Below are 12,895 nucleotides of genomic sequence, written 5' to 3' on the forward strand. Positions count from 1 at the left end.
TATTGACAAAACTATTAGCCAAAAAAAACTTACCTTAAATTTCAGTCTTTACAAAGCCTGCCTTATTGTAAGATACACTGTTATTTATTTTGAGATGCAATTTGTAGTTTGGAAAGACCTATTAATTTGTAATTAAATTGATCAATGTTAGTTTTGGATACATATAGGATTGCTTAAGACAGTAAAAATGATGTCCTTGTTTTCATAAATTAAGACTTTATAGGCCACTTTAAAAAAACATAGAGATGTCTTGCTTAGTGAAGTAAGTCAGACAAAGATAAATATTGTATTGATATCACTCATATGTAGAATCAAAAAAAATGATTCTTTTCCAGTATACTTTATTACAAGTTATTGATTCAGATGTAAAACTGAGTCACTTGGTTGTACAACTCAAACTTTGTATGTCAACTATACTTCAGTAAAAAATGAATTAATTAAAAAAATCTAACAGAAATATTTGGTATGATTATAACAAATATATTCCTATAGCTAGAACCAAAACAATTATCTTTATATAATCCAAAAAGGGGATTATATATATGCATTATTCATGAATGCATAAAGGCCAGAGCCACAAATATTTAAAAAGTGATAGAAATCACATGCTTTGAGAAGAAATGTAATATTTGGCTCAAAAAGTTTTTTTTTCTTAAAAAAAAAACCTGTTGTTGAAAGATTTGAAAGAAAATAGTTTTATATGAGTAGAAAATGAATTATTTGTAAATTAATCTGATTTAATATAATATGGGGCTATAAATATGTTACTAAATTAATAACTTAAAAGAAGTTATCTGTCTCCTTAAAGTTTACTTTTTCATAAAGGCAGAAAAATCCTTTCTCTACATAAGAACATTTTAACATATTTTAAGAGATGCACAATATTGAATATTGCTGAAAGCAAGCTACCATGCTGGTTGTACTAAGGGATACAGACATTAATCAGATATGAGTGCTAACTTCAAGGAACTTACAGAATGATAGGGAAGATAAGGCATATTTAAAAAACAAATAGCTCTATTATATGATAGGAAGTGACAAAGCTATAAGAGAAGTTATAAGTAAACTATTTTAGGAATTCATTGAGATTTCAAAATAAACCATGAGTTTAATAGGCTTCTTTCTGTGTGTTTTATTTTTTGTTTTGCTTTTGTCTATTTCTCCAGTTGTTTGACGTTTGAGGTTTAGTGGACAGAATAAGCAGAAGTGACTTAAAACCTATCCATGTCACCCTGACTCTATCAGAGATATCTGTTGAATTAAATTCAGGTTTAAAAGCATAAATATATCCATCCCAGATCTTCAAAATCAAGTTATGATGGATAGTTTTACATTGCTGCAAAGATGTCAGATTCTCCTGATCTGCCTTAATTATTTTTGAATAATAAGTTCAGTCCCTGAGTTGGGAAGATCCCCTGGAGGAGGAAGTGGCAACCACTCCAGTGTTCTTGCCTGGACAATCCCATGGACAGAGGAGCCTGGCTGGCTGCGGCCCACGGGGTGACAAGAGTCCACCATGACTGAACAACTGAGCACACACACTGCTTCCTCACTGGATCCGTTCTGTTGATGAAATTTGCTCCCCTTAAGCTGAATTGTTTTATATATATATTTTTAAGAAGTCCTGCTTGTTCATTTAAGTACTTCCTTCTGAAGCATTGAAGGCTATGCATATACATAGTCATATTATAAGTATATTCTCTAAGAAACCACCAAAGAAAGTGGGGAAATTCAGTTAGAGTTAAGCATGTTTTAATACTATCTGGGGCTTCCCTCGTAACTCAGTTGGTAAAGAATCTGCCTGCAGTGCTGGAGACCCGGGTTCAATTCCTGGGTCAGGAAGATCCCCTGGAGAAGGAACTGGCAACCCACTCCAGTATTCTTGCCTGGAGAATCCCCATGGATGGAGGACCCTGGCAGGCTACAGTCCATGGGGTCGCAAGAGTTGAACAGGACTTAGAAACTAAACCACCACTACTACTGTTATCTAGCCTTTAAAGCTTCAGGCAAGACTATATCAGCTATTACCCGTGGGTCTAGGTGAGAGAATCGGCACTGAAATAGTGAATCTTCGCACCATTTAGGTTTAGTCCTTGATGCTTCTTAGTGTAGAAATGATGCCTTTCACAAAAAAACGACAACAAATACATGAGCTGGTGCACAGGTCTCAGACCAGGTCTACACAGTGCATGAAAAAATCAGTTTAAAAACTTAACGTCCAGGTCCAAATAACTAGTTTGAGGGTTTTCACCACCAGCCAGCTCTTTGGAGCGGCAGGGGTGCTGTCTGGAGTTCTGATAGCTCTATCAACTTCTCTGCTTTTCCCCTCTAGCCAACCTCAGAATTTCATTTCTCTCTTGGCTGGGAATTCTCCTGATGAATCAAGGATAAATCTATTTGCAATTCCCTTTTTTTTTTTTTTTTTTTTGGTAAGCATTATTGTTTTCACTATATGCAAGATGTGTTTTCTTTTATCCTTCCAAGCAAACGTATGACATTTGGCCATCCTCCCTTGTCAAAAAGGCATTCTGCCACGGCTGGGCCGGGGCTCACACAGTTGTTAAACAGCAGGGATTATCAGGCAGGACAGTATTAAGTGGTATTTAACAGCAAGACCGAAGTCCTCTGTCAGATGCCTGACTTAGGGCTCCTTGACTGTGAGCATCGCAGCTTCTAGACCTTTTGCACGGGACCATTTTTCATTCTGACAACAGACTACCGCGGCTGTCCTGGGTTGCCTTTCTGGAGCTGACAGCCGAGTATTTCTGTGGCAGAAATATTGCCAGGGAGTCAGGGGTAGGGGCGGAGGGGAGACGGTTTTACCCCCTTTCAGGCTAAGTGCAGTGGCATTCCAAGCAGTAGGTGTCCCCCGTCAACGGCCGGTTAATCTGTTCAGCATGATCCCTGTCTAGTCATAACAATAGGGGGGTCGGGGCGGGGGTGCATGTGTGGAATATCGGCCCCACGGTGGGATTGTCTCACGTGCACATTAGCTTCTCCATCTCGTCCAGGCGCTTTCTCGTTGACGTAGGCCGGGCAGGGTGAACGCTGAGTCTGTCAACTTAAGTACCGTGCTCTAAAAGGTTTTTTATTGGGGGGAAGAGGGGGAGCGGGAGGTGTTTGACAGGTCCCCGAAGTTCAAGCTCAGCCGTTTTATGACCGCAGAAAGACATCAGTTATGGAACTTACGATATGATGGGTGCAAAGGCAGGAAATAAAAGAAAGAACTTAATGAAAGTTTAATCTTCTGGGGAATTGGTGCCCCTCAGAGGCATAAATTGAGAGACCTAAAGCTAAATTTCTCTGTCAAAGGCTGGCATCTCGCTCATGCACATTTTACAGCTATACTAGAAATATATATATATGTATATATGTTTTAAAACAGCTATTTCTATTCTTGAGTACCCACAGTTGCTGATGGAGGCTGGGAAGTGCTCGCAGTAGATTTATTAGGGAGGTTATTGCTTCTCTGTACAGCATGCGTTACAGAAGAGTTATATGATCATGATTCCTTATGCAGTTGTCTGGTCCTGATTCTGGCTCTACATGGCTGCTATCTGATTGGTTGAGAAGCTGGGGGGAAAAAAAATCCTTGGGAACTGTCACATTAGGCTTCCATCTCTTGGATCCCGGATGCTGAATCTGTCTCGTGGTTTTGTATAAAAACTATTAACACTGGTTCATGGGTGAGCTGTGACCTGCAATCCTTGTTACATCCGAAGCATAATCTAGAAGTCATGTGGCCAAGCCTGGGCTGACTTCCCCACGTCTCCAGCAACGAAAAGAGGGTTTGTGGTCAGAGGAGTAAGCAGAGAAGATGACAGAGACACGGAGGAGGGACACATCGGTAGGAAGATGCCTTGGTCCCCGTCTCTTTTTCCGGCACCGGCGCCAGTGGATGGGTGAGGTCCTGCTGGGGCAGTCTTTATATCGCGTCCCCCGTCAGGCCCAGCACATCCGGGCCTTGATCGGAGATAACGCGGAACACTCGGCACGTCATCGGAAGACCTCTTCCGGTTGATTAGACCTCTTCCGGTTGATTAGACCTCTTCCGGTTGATTAGACCGCCTCAGGAACAGGCCGCAAGCGCACTGGCGCGACACACGTGCTGTGTGTCGGTTGCCGCAGGAGCGTTCTGTCTGCCTGGGAAATAGAACGCGTTTGTGGGGAGGATATCATTGTGCGATAGAGGCCAGCACCATCTGTGACGTACGCGATGAAAACAGTATAACGCCAACGCGGAATTGTTGAAAGAGTGACAGCGGTAGTCGCTTTCAAGGTCAGTAGCGGATGCTTTCAGATCGTGTTCAAATGGTCAGGCCTTCAGTAAAAAGGCACTCTCTATTCAGGCCTTTCCTCACGTGTTAGGGATTAGCTACACTGCCATGAAGGAGAAGCTGAAGGAAGCGTCTAACGGAATATTGTTTTTTTTAAAGCTCAGTTTGGGAGCCAGTACGGCAGTATTAGGGGCTCCCCAGGTGGCTCTAATGGTAAAAGGATGTGCCTACCAATGCAGGAGACGTAAGAGACGCAGGTTCGATCCCTGGGCCGGGAAGATCCCTTGGAGGAGGCAACCCACTCCGGCATTCTTGCCTGGAGAATCCCCTGAACAGAGGAGCCTGGCAGGTTACTGTCCCTGGGGTCACAAAGAGTCCGATACAACAGAGCAACTAAGCACTGTGGTTGTATTAAACACACACACACACACACAGAATGTGTTTGTGACACCAGTTTATATAATTATAAAATTGTCTGATTTAAGCTTCTAAGTCATTTTATCGATCATTTTATCACTAGAAGGAACAGTATAGACTTTGGATTCAAATCCTTGTTTTGATGTTTATAAGCAACTTTATTAATGTGTTAATTATTAAATGAGGTCGTATGTTTCTGGGGTATTGATATACAGGAACTGTTAAAGATAAGGTCTTTTATTTTTTGGTAAGTTTATTTATTTTAGTTTCAGGCTAATTACTTTACAATATTGTGATTTTGGCCATACATTGACATGAATCAGCCACAGGTGTACCTGTGTCCCCATCCTGAACGCCCCTTCCACCTCCCTCCCCATCCCATCCCTCAGGGTCATCCCAGTGCACCGGCCATGTGCACCCTGTCTCATGCATCGAATCTGGACTGGTGATCCCTTTCACATATGGTAATATACATATTTCAATGCTATTCTCTCAAATCATTCCACCCTCGCCTTTTCCCACAGAGTCCAACAGTCTGTTCTTTATATCTGTGTCTCTTTTGCTGTCTTACATATAGGGTCATCATTACCATCTTCCTAAATTCCATATATATATATATATATGTTAATATACAGAGAAGGCAATGGCACCCCACTCCAGTACTCTTGCTTGGAAAATCTCATGGACGGAGGAGCCTGCAGTCCATGGGGGTCGCTAAGAGTCGGAAACGACTGATCGACTTCACTTTCACTTTTCACTTTCATGCATTGGAGAAGGAAATGGCAACCCACTCCAGTATTCTTGCCTGGAGAATCCCAGGGACAGAGGAGCCTGGTGGGCTGCCGTCTATGGGGTCGCACAGAGTCGGACACGACTAAAGCGACTTAGCAGCAGCAGTAGTAGCAGCATGTTAATATACTGTATTGGTCTTTCTTTCTGACTTACTTCACTCTGTATACTAGGCTTCAGTTTCATCTACCTAATTAGAACTGACTCAAATGTATTCTTTTTAATGGCTGAGTAATACTCCATTGTGTATCTGTACCACAGCTTCTTATCCATTCGTCTGCCGATGGACAGCTAGGTTGCTTCCATGCCCTGGCTATTATAAACAGAGCTGCGATGAACCTTGGGGTACACGTGTCTCTTTCAATTCTGGTTTCCTCGGTGTGTATGCCCAGCAGTGGGATTGCTGGGTCATATGGCAGTTCTATTTCCAGTTTTTTAAGGAATCTCTACACTGTTCTCCATAGTGGCTGTACTAGTTTGCATTCCCACCAACAGTGTAAGAGGGTTCCCTTTTCTCCCCACCCTCTCCAGCATTTATTGTTTGTAGACTTTTTGATAGTAGCCATTCTGACCGGCGTGAGATGGTACCTCATTGTGGTTTTGATATGCATTTCTCTGATAATGAGTGATGTTGAGCATCTTTTCATGTGTTTGTTAGCCATAAAGATAAGCTCTTATCATCATTAGTAACAGTAAAAGTGGCAACAATCATTTGAATGTTAAAATTGAGGAAGTTACCTTTAAACAGGGGAAAATGACAATAATTAATATGTACAATTAATTTTGATTCTACAGCACATTAAGTGTTTACTTCTAGCTGATGACAAAAACATTGAAAACTGGTTAGTAGTTTGTCCAAAATCACACAGCAACAAAGGAAGAATTCAAGTCCAGATTTAATGAATTAAAAAGCCTCATCGTTAATATTTCAAAGAAACCTTAAAAATATTTTTTTAGGACTGAAAATTCAACATGGTGCCTTGGGTGTAATTTCCATGTAGTAGGCGGTTAACGGGTATCCCTGTTGGCTCAGTGGTAAAGCATCCATCTGCCAATGCAGGAGACACTGGAGGGGCAGGTTCGATCTCCGGGTCGGGAAGATCCCCTGGAGAAGGAAGTGGCACCCCACTCCACTATTCTTGCTTGGGGAATCGCACAGACAGAGGAGCCTGGCAGGCTACAGTCCATGGGGTTACAAAGAGTCAGACATGACTTAGCAACTGAGCATGCGTGATGGCCGGTTAATGAGTGCTTTAATAAAACTTCTAAATATTGGTTTCACCTCTGAGGATATAGAAGGACTTGTATGCTTAGCTATCTGGAGCAGTTTTGCTGGCTAGGTACTTTTGTGGGTGGGTATTTGTATCACATGGATAAGCCTCCAATCTGGTGGCTTATGATCTGAAATCTGAGGGAACAGTGTCCTAGGAGCACCTGGAGGAAAGCAAAGAGAACTCATTTGGTTCAGTTCCAACTTGAGTATCTTTCTGTAGCTTCTGAAAAATACCAACATATTAAAAACCCTCCATTTTGGAAAAGAAATTCCCAGCTTTAAAATAAATCAGAAAGCATTTAATTGGATGATTGGTCATTTCACCTTTGATCTAAACAAATCAGTGCTGAGTGAAAATTAACTGTCACAAGGAAATCCATCTATTTTGACGAGGTTTCTGATGGAATTGTCATAGAAGGATAACATTCATTTATTTTGCAGATAAGATCCACTACTTACACACGCACACTTCACATCTTCACTCAAGATGTCTTTAAAGCACCTGCTGGAATAAAAATTGATGCATCAAGGTGGCTTGACTGTCAAGGAGAGAGAAAAGATGCAAATCATGAAATAAAACTCTCAGGAGCCAAAAGAGAGACTTCTGAAGTCATTCTAGAGATTGGCCAGAAAATCAGTGTATTCAGGAAGTGATCAGCATAGACATGATCATTTTCTTGGGGAAAGCTGTACATTTGGCCAGTCAGAGCTCTATAAATCAATAATGTAACCAGAGTCGGGAGTTCCATTAACAGTTGATTTCCAGGAAGTGAGCATTTAAAAAATGTAACTAAAAATACATATGAAAAGCAATCCTCTCTGAAGTGTGTGTGTGAGAGCACAGGAGTCAAGCATTAGGAAAGTGAACAGGGCTGCAGTCTCTTGCCAGCACATGTGGCGGAGAAATCACTGCAGTTGGCTCCTTCTGTGGCTAACAGCAGAGCACTTGGGTTCACCTGAGACGAGACTCCTTGACAGCTCTTTTGAACTCACTTCAACTGTTCCTCCCTCTGCTTGTCTGAGAGTCAGACTTGAAACCCTGCGTCCCCTACAGGGTGGAGGGAATCCCTAAAGGAGAGAAATAGGGGTAGTTTCTCCACCTCCGTGCCTCCAGGCAAGGTGCTTTACCCAGAACACAAAACGACTGACATTTCCTGTCTGCTCCACCCTTGTTGATATGTGTGTCCAAAATCTGCAGAGGTCTTCAGACTTTTTAATTTGTTTAACAGCCTGGGTCGAAAATTAAAAGTATTTGGATATATCCTAACTGGCTAAAATGGAATCCATCTCTGATTTCCTCTTGCGGAAGAAGCTCAATATATTACAGGAGACACAATTTATAATATGGGCTATTTTGGTAATTTGTCAACTATTGAAATGAGTTCCATTTGGCTTGGCTTGACTCTATAAAAATAAGTTGTAATAATGTCTGTAGAATCAAAACGGGACCCTATGCTTCTCTGAAATGCCCTTGGCCCAGGCAGGCATTTTCGAGGGCACCAGAGTTCAGCGTGAAGCTGAGGACAATGTGAAGTAGCAAAGAAAGGACTTTGAACAGGAGAAAGGAAAGGAGAGACGTCAAAAGTCAAATAACGAGCGCATGTACTTTCCTCAGGATTTTCTAAACTATTAAAAATTATTATCATTATTCTGTTGCAAAAGTTCCTTAAACCAAGTTTTGCTACTTGGCCTTTTGAGAAAGATTCATTTTCTGAATATGTTGATGAACCCACTCGTCATTTTATGTGTCATGTCTTGAAATTCAGTGAATTAGGAAATTGCTTCAAGCAGAAAGAGTTTGATGCGTAGATTTGGATGGAAGCTATTTTGAATTCCAGGAAATGTTTTGAGGTCATAGCTGGTTTGATGCCCATTTGATTATGTCCCCATTGCTTTCCCTGGTGGGAAACAGTCTGTAAACAAATCTGAAATGCAAGAAACCAGTGCCCACAATGCAGGAGACTCAGATTGGATCCTTGTGCGGGGAGGGTTCCCTGGAGAAGGAAATGGCAATCCACTCCAGTATTCTGGCCTGGAGAATTCTATGGACAGAGGAGCCTGATGGGCTACAGCCAATGGGGTCGTAAGAGTTGGAGACAACTTAGCAACTAAACCTCCACCACTATAGCTTTACAACCCCTACTCGAAAATGAAAAAAAAAAAAAACTAATTTAACTGTTTACACTAAATGATGCTAGTTTCTTTAGCTACTTCCAAGATCCCATTTAATGTATTGATTTAATATGGTAGTAATTGATTAAGTATTGAAATTTATGCATATGTAAGGAGACCAATTATGGTTTCAATGTGTCTGCCCTCTGATGCCCTCTCGCAACACCTCCCATTTTATGTGGATTTCTCTTACCTTGGACGTGGGGTAAAATGGACCAGAATGGGTGAATTTAACTCAGATGACCATTATATCTACTACTGTCGGCAGGAATCCCTTAGAAGAAATGGAGTAGCCATCATGGTCAACAGAAGAGTCTGAAATGTAGTACCTGGATGCAATCTCAAAAACGACAGAATGATCTCTGTTTGTTTCCAAGGCAAACCATTCAATATCATAGTAATCCAAGCCTATGTCCTAATGAGTAACGCTGAAGAAGCTGAAGTTGAACGGTTCTATGAAGACCTACAAGACCTTTTAGAACTAACACCCAAAAAAGATGTCCTTTTCATTGTAGGGGGCTGGAATGCAAAAGTAGGAAGTCAAGAAACACCTGGAGGAACAGGCAAATTTGGCCTTGGAATACGGAATGAAGCAGGGAAAAGACTAATAGAGTTTTGCCAAGAGAATGCACTGGTCATAGCAAACACCCTCTTCCAAGAACACAAGAGAAAACTCTACACATGGACATCACCAGTTGGTCAACAATGAAATCAGATTGATTATATTCTTTGCAGCCAAGGATGGAGAAGCTCTATACAGTCAGCAAAAAACAAGACCGGGAGTCGACTGTGGCTCAGATCATGAACTCCTTATTGCCAAATTCAGACTTAAATTGAAGAAAGTAGGCAAAACCACTAGACCACTCAGGTATGACCTAAATCAAATCCCTTATGACTATACAGTGGAAGTGAGAAATAGATTTAAGGGACTAGATCTGATAGAGTGCCTGATGAACTATGGACAGAGATTCGTGACATTGTATAGGAGACAGGGATCAAGACCATCCCCATGGAAAAGAAATGCAAAAAAGCAAAATGGCTGTCTGAGGAGGCCTTACAAATAGCTGTGAAAAGAAGAGAAGTGAAAAGCAAAGGAGAAAAGGAAAGATATAAGCATCTGAATGCAGAGTTCCAAGGAATAGCAAGGAGAGATAAGAAAGCCTTCCTCAGCAATCAGTGCAAAGAAATAGAGGAAAACAACAGAATGGCAAAGACTAGAGATCTCTTCAAGAAAATTAGAGATGCCAAGGGAACATGCAAAGATGGGCTTGATAAAGGACAGAAATCATATGGACCTAACAGAAGCAGAAGATATTAAGAAGAGGTGGCAAGAATACACAGAAGAACTGTACAAAATAGATCTTCACGACCCAGATAATCATGTGGGTGTGATCACTCACCTAGAGCCAGACATCCTGGAATGTGAAGTGAAGTGGGCCGTAGAAAGCATCACTACGAACAAAGCTAGTGGAGGTGATGTAATTCCAGTTGAGCTCTTTCAAATCCTGAAAGATGATGCTGTGAAAGTGCTGCACTCAATATGCCAACAAATTTGGAAAACTCATCAGTGGCCACAGGACTGGAAAAGGTCAGTTTTCATTCCAATCCCAAAGAAAGGCAATGCCAAAGAATGCTCAAACTACCGCAGAATTGCACTCATCTCACACGCTGGTAATGCTCAAAATTCTCCAAGCCAGGCTTCAGCAATATGTGAACCATGAACTCCCAGATGTTCAAGCTGGTTTTAGAAAAGGCAGAGGAACCAGAGACCAAATTGCCAACATCCGCTGGATCATCAAAAAAGCAAGAGAGTTCCAGAAAAACATCTATTTCTGCTTTATTGACTATGCCAAAGCCTTTGACTGTGTGGATCACAATAAACTGTGGAAAATTCTGAAAGAGATGGGAAATCTGTATGCAGGTCAGGAAGCAACAGTTACAACTGGTCATGGAACAACAGACTGGTTCCAAATAGGAAAAGGAGTACATCAAGGCTGAATATTGTCACTCTGCTTATTTAACTTATATGCAGAGTACATCATGAGAAACATTGGGCTGGAAGAAGCACAAGCTGGAATCAAGATTGCCGGGAGAAATATCAATAACCTCAGATATGCAGATGACTTATGGCATAAAGTAAAGAGGAGCTAAAGAGCCTCTTGATGAAAGTGAAAGAAGAGAGTGAAAAGGTTGGCTTAAATCTCAACTTTCAGAAAACTAAGATCATGGCATTTGGTCCCATCACTTCATGGGAAGTAGATGGGGAAACATTGGAAGCAGTGTCAGACTTTATTTTTGGGGGCTCCAAAATCACTGCAGATGGTGATTGCAGCCATGAAATTATTATGACCAACCTAGATAGCATATTGAAAAGCAGAGACATTACTTTGCCAACAAAGGTCCGCCTAGTCAAGGCTATGGTTTTTCCAGTGGTCATGTATGGATGTGAGAGTTGGACTGTGAAGAAAGCTGTGCATTGAAGATTGATGCTTTTGAACTGTGGTGTTAGAGAAGACTCTTGAGAGTCCCTTGGACTGCAAGGAGATCCAACCAGTCCATTCTAAAGGACATCAGCCCTGGGTGCTCTTTGGAAGGAATGATGCTAAAGCTGAAACTCCAATACTTTGGCCACCTAATGGGAAGAGCTGACTCATTGGAAAAGACTCTGATGCTGGGAGGGATTGGGGGCAGGAGGAGAAGGGGACAGCAGAGGATGAGATGGCTGGATGGCATCACCGACTCTATAGACATGAGTTTGAGTAAACTCTGGGAGTTGGTGATGGTCAGGGAGGCCTGGCGTGCTGCAATTCATGGGGTTGCAAAGAGTTGGACAGGACTGAGAGACTGAACTGAAGGAGATCAAACCAGTCAATCCTAACAGAAATCAACCCTGAATTTTCATTGAAAGGATTGATGCTAAAGCTGAAGCTCCAGTACTTTGGCCACCAGTGCAAAGAGCCTACTCATTGGAAAATATCCTGATGCTGGGGAGGATTGAAGGCAAAAGGAGAAGGGGGTGACAGAGGATGCAATGGTTGGATAGCATCACCAACTCAGTGAACATGAGTTTGAGCAGACTCCAGGAGATAGTGAAGGATAGGGAAGCCTGGTGTACTGCAGTCCATGGGATTGCCAAGAGTCAAACATGACTTAGCAACTAAATGCACACACACACACATATATAAATTCATATGTATATTGAAATAAAAGTTTGAGACAGAATCTTGGGATACCCATGTGTGCATGCATACACATACACAAACCCGAGCTACAGGTGTAAAGGATTTTAAAGGGGGATGGGTCTCTTATAGGACAGTTTTTAATGAGGTACAGACAGAAGGCTCTAGTTATATTCCACTCTACTGTATTACTGTTTAAGGAATTTGTTGTTACTGCCATTTTTGTAGGTTCCAAACACTAGATTTTCAGATGAAGATGCAGTGACCGCTGCCCCCATTGCATTTTGTCTTCCCCTGGTACTTCGTTTTGCTCGCCCACCCCAGGGACCCTGGTTGGAATTACGAGGCACGTACAAGTGGCTCCGCTGCTGTGTTATCGCCTACCGCAGAAGCTGAATCCTGCTCAGCACGCAGCCTCTGCTTTCCAAACAGGAAGAGCACCACATGGGAGTCAGCTTCTCAAATGCACTCCTGGCTTGCTCTGGCCTCTAGTGTACTGGCTCTAGAGCTCTGCACCCCTCTGTGTGCAGCTCCCGGACTGGAATGGCCCAATTTGGGGTTTAGTTTAAAATGTAACAGAGTAGTTAAGAGCACGTGTAAGCCCGAGGACAGCATGGACTTCAAACACAGTTCCACCACTTAGAGCTGTGAACTTCGCAAGGTCTTTGAGTGACTATTATTAGAGATTATTATTGTTAATATTATTTCATATTTAAAAACTTATTTAAGTTATATTTTAGTGCTACTTCTGATATGTGAATGTTTAAATTGGGGGATAATTGTTTTTA

The 12,895-nt window shown here is 41.8% G+C and overlaps 1 long non-coding RNA gene across 1 annotated transcript in view; it reads left to right on the forward strand.

The window, feature by feature from the left end:
- The first annotated feature begins 2,787 nt into the window (after window positions 1–2,787).
- Window positions 2,788–12,895, forward strand: part of LOC132343134 (uncharacterized) — a 97,222-nt gene continuing 87,114 nt past the window's right edge. Inside the window, exon 1 of the long non-coding RNA XR_009491836.1 lies at window positions 2,788–4,279. This is a non-coding gene — a long non-coding RNA (uncharacterized lncRNA). The remainder of the gene's footprint in view (window positions 4,280–12,895) is intronic.

This window comes from Bos taurus, chromosome 19, assembly GCF_002263795.3.
Source record: "Bos taurus isolate L1 Dominette 01449 registration number 42190680 breed Hereford chromosome 19, ARS-UCD2.0, whole genome shotgun sequence".
Classification (NCBI taxonomy): Eukaryota; Metazoa; Chordata; class Mammalia; order Artiodactyla; family Bovidae; genus Bos; species Bos taurus.